Below are 4,803 nucleotides of genomic sequence, written 5' to 3' on the forward strand. Positions count from 1 at the left end.
ATTAAATAATAGCGTTTATTTACTGTTGACTTTCAAAATATTATTGCACGGCTATTGTGACGTAATTTCTATTTTTATCTGAGCACTAATAAATACGTACTTTTATATTAGGTAATATTTTGGCACACGTTAGTATATAGTTAATTAAAATGGGTCTTTTATTTAAAACTAGAAGCCTAAATTATTTCTTTCATTCAGCCCATATTTTATTTATTCCGCTACATAGTTGAACCAAGAGTGCTGGGTAGGATCGGCTAGCACCGTGCACATAGTACTGTATGTTAGTAGGGTCCGGGGAAAGGACAATATAATTTGTCAATTCGTCAGGTGTTTGCGCTGATTTTCTTATATAGGAGTGTAAAATTTGAGCTAAAATTATTGAATTTGGATAAACTCATATGAAATATAGCATCTCCGCCCTTAATTCATCAGCCAATCCGTATGAGGCCAATTCATTACCCAGCCCACGTTTTAATTCAATCAGCCTATTACCCGACCAGCCCACATATTATTCAGCCCACTACCTAAGCCTACTGACCCGAACCGACCCAGCCCACTACCCGCTAACTGACCCGGCCCAATTCCCTTATTTCACCCAACCTAACCCTAAGGAAAATAGATCCGCCTCCCTCCCTTTTCTCTCTCATCCGCTGCTCCTCTCTCTCTCCTCACCCCTCTCTTTTCGTCGACGAAAATAGCAAATTTGCAGAGATTTTTCACCCCTATCAGACCATGCATGGTCATTTTGGGGAAGGACATTAATGGTTCGTCCTTCCTCCCATCCAGATTTCAACCGTTGAAAGAGGGTGAAATTTGTTTTTTTCTTCTTTCCCCTCTGCTTCAATCTGAAATCCGTAATGAGTTTTGGCTGTTTGTTGATTTCAAATCGTTTCCTTACCCGTTCTTTTTCATTTTTCACAGTACAAATTTAATGAATTTTTGTCTTTTATTTCGTCTGTTTCTGATCAGAAGAGTTCTAACATTTTGTGTTTGAAAAGATTCAACTTAAATCCCGCCCAATTTCTTCTTTTAAAACGCCAGCAAACCCTAGAAATAGGCGATAAATAATCTTTTCTTAAGTCGTTTTGAAGCAGCTCTAGAACCGCCACAATCCCCTAAGAAATATTAGTTCATCAGTCTTATATTTCTGAATATCGAGTCAAAAACACTAAGTCATTTTTTGGTTTTCGTTTGTCTTGGTATTGCTTCGAATCCGAGCATCGCAAGCTCGGATTAGTCTTCGAGGTAGATTGGAAACCCCGCACCCTGTTCGCTGCACCCGAAGAAGGTAATTTCCCCTTTCCCTTTTACTTTCTGCTTAATCTATGTTTTCTTAATCATTGTTAGGTTTAAAACATGCTGATTAGTTAGATTAGCTTGATAAGCCTGTTCGTATGTTGATATTAATTCGGACCTAATCAGTCTTGTATGATGATTTAATTATCGAGTTTGGCTCTGTTTACATAATTACATATATTATGGGGTACAACAACAATCTCGTGTTTAATTTGTATGATCTCCATTCTTTTGTAGCAACATTTTTGATATAATAAAGGTAACAATTTCTATCCAGTTTACTCCCTTATATTTCTTTTCTCATTGCGTTTTTTGATGGTATAAATAAGTTTTTATCTGATGGGATGAATACTTGTATTTCATGAATAGGATATTTTTGAGTGCGCCTCTATTAATAGTAGGGCCAGCATCTTGCGAAAAAAAGGTGAGGCCTCTGAATTTCTTGAACTCTCACGGTCCATAGGTAATTAAGCACTCTCCCTCGCTATACTCTCCATTCTGTATTTTCTACTTTTCTCATGGAAATATAGCCAGTTATGCACCTTGCTGCTTCCCTTCTCTAGTTCAATCACATCTTTTGAATCTGACTATATTTTCTTGACACCTCTTTTATGCCTACGTTATAGGATGTACTATGGATTTTGATGTGGAAAAGTTTCAAAATTTTCCTTTCAGTAGTATTCAATTTACATCTTGAAAATAGCTGTAAAGGAGGCCTTTAGTAAATGAAAAAGTAAAGTTCCTATTAATATAACAGTAACTTTAATTTCAGCAGCTCTTGAGTAGATGGTCATTATTTTTCTTCTTATTAAGGTGATTTCATGACCTACTTAATTACAAAGTTTACCCAATATTGCCAATTGCAAGTTCTATCTTTACTTTGCTTGAGGTTGCATCATGTTATTGGCAAGGAAAGAACCGATATTATTGGGATTTAATTTTCTTTAATTAGAAGTTGAGATTTTATCCTGACTCCTAATCGTTGCTCTTCAACAAGAACACATGAATGCCTTCCTATTCCTCCTTTCATTTTTTTTTTTTGTGTGTTTGAATTGAGTTGATATATTTAAATCTTCTATTCAGGATTTATATTTACCTGTACGTTGCCTCTCGCTAATTTCCTCCTTTCCTCGGTTGTTTGTTTATTCGAAACAAATTCCCCCCTCTCCAGGCTTTTTTTAGGGCTTATTATTATGTTTTTGTATAAAGCTTAGTGTATCGTGTATTGATATTCTTGCTCTTAATACTATTGACATCTTTATGTGGTGCCGGAGGCTATGCAGGGATAAGAATGAACTATGATCATGACGTTCAATTTCTTCCCCTCTTAATAGTTACAGTAGCAATACGGCTGAAGCTAGAGCAATTTGGGCTAAAATGTTGTATAGATAATGATCCCGACAACGTCATCATTGAAATTGATTTTCCACCATGGCATTTGAGGGAGATTATTTGTAGATTCAAGACCTATTGATATGACTAACTGTACAATATAATGTTGTTATAGAGAAGCTAATCAAGTAGCGGACGCTTTGCCAGTGGAGTATTGACAACTCGAGTCTTATTCTCCATTCCAACGATGATCTGCCTCAAAGGGCTAGGGGCTTATATACACTTGATTTATTTCAGATGACCTTTTTCCAACATAAGCACAAGAATTATAGTTTTTTGTGAGCTTTTTCCTTCTGTGTAATCTTTCTCTATTGTTAGTATAAGCAAGCATAATCTTTGTATTTTCGCCAACTTTAGGTAGGCTTAAGTTCTTTTCTTTAGCAGTCGTATATCCACTTCTGTTGATGATCTTTCTCAATGTTGAATGAAACCCAAACGCTATAGGAACAATTGATTTAAAAAAATTCTCTGAGTTGTAATATATATATATATATATATATATATATATATATATATATATATATATATATATATATATATATATATATATTAAAAAAATGGGTCTAAAAAGAGATATGTTGACATTTAGCCAACAACCACATTTATCCTTTTTTTTTAATCTTATTTTTCTGGTCAATAATTTAACATAATATTCATATTTTAATGAAAGTAATAGTCTCAAGGATGGCTGTTATCTTTTAACCTTTCATATTCCAATATTTGTGGTCCGTATCAAATTTTCAAATTCCATACTCGTGGAGGAAAAAAGCATCCCTATAGTCTTCATATTCAGTCATGCTTTGATTTTCCTTATGACTGCGCAAAGCGCGGGCATATATATTAGTTAAGATATAAAAGTAGAACATGTTCACACAAACATGATGATTACAACAACAAACATACCCAGTGTAATCCCACAAGTGAAGTTTGGGGATAATATGATGATTATTAGGGTGTAATTTTGTCCAGATCTTGTTCCGCTTAGTAGCTATATTTTAGTTACTTTACAAATTCCAACTATTTCTCAACTACAGAACCGAAAAATAGCTAATCCACATCATTTTTACCATTTAATCTTATGCTGATATCAAACTCTAGGGTTTAGTTGTTGCTAATCTACCTTTTCTTTTCTTCCTTGAATAACATATATTATCGGGGAAGAATATCACGACAGGTATGGGTCTTGCCAAACCCCCCATTATCACGGATTAGTGGAGCTCATATAATGGATTGAATTAAAAAAAAAGTCGGGGAAGAGAATCATCCCGACAATTCTTTTTTTTTTCTTCATTTCTGCGGCTTCTCAAACTTGGTCAAATAAACACCACCTTAAATTGTAAAGGTGTTGTTCGTGACTTGTTTCACTTTATGTCCCAAAGTAGAGTTAACTTTTTCTAAAGAGAAAGATTAATTATGAAATAGTGGTGTTGCTAGAAATAAGTGTCTTGTTCTTTTTGCAGAGGCATTAGGTGTAACGACCCTCCCGATCGTTATGGAAAATCTAGGATCACCCGACCAAATAGGACCCTTCAAAGGGTAGAGTGAGCTAATAGAAACTCAAATGTAGAAGTCTGAGAACTAGAAATTTGACTTGTTTGTGATTATTGTTGGATTGTATCGAGTCCATTGGGGGGTGACATAGGAAACTAGACCTCCGTCGGGGATTCTGAGGCCACAGGTGAGTCTGTATGGTGTTTTTACATTAATGTGGATGTTTCGTTTGTGTTTGTGAGGCCTCGGATGAAGTGTTGGGTGGTAGAGTGGAGAATTAAGGAAATTAGCGAGCTTACTGGCTTAGTGGTATCGCTGCGGCGGGACCACTGTAGCGGCAGATCTCTCACCGTCGCGGTCAGACGGGAAATTGGGGTGTCCGCTATGCCGGGCACTAGACCCCTGTAGCGGGACCAGGCTTGCCACAGCGGAGGAAGACATTTTGTTAGGTCGGCTACAGCGGGCACTTGCCCGCTATAGCGAGACCGCTGCAGCGGCATAATGACCGTCGCAACAGTCAACGAGGATAGAATCCCGAGTTTTAAACACTTAGTTCCGAATTCTTTATTCATAAAACTCCAAAACAGTTCCCAAGGAGTACCTAGGGCGAAATTCAAAAGCTAG

At 36.5% G+C, this 4,803-nt stretch overlaps 1 long non-coding RNA gene across 1 annotated transcript; it reads left to right on the forward strand.

Annotated features, from left to right (window-relative positions):
• Positions 1 to 696: 696 nt before the first annotated feature.
• Positions 697 to 3,178, forward strand: LOC132614186 (uncharacterized). The gene is made up of 2 exons (XR_009572201.1): positions 697 to 1,759; positions 2,580 to 3,178. It is a non-coding gene; the product is annotated as an uncharacterized LOC132614186 (long non-coding RNA).
• Positions 3,179 to 4,803: the final 1,625 nt, after the last annotated feature.

This window comes from Lycium barbarum, chromosome 10 (assembly GCF_019175385.1).
Source record: "Lycium barbarum isolate Lr01 chromosome 10, ASM1917538v2, whole genome shotgun sequence".
Lineage (NCBI taxonomy): Eukaryota > Viridiplantae > Streptophyta > Magnoliopsida > Solanales > Solanaceae > Lycium > Lycium barbarum.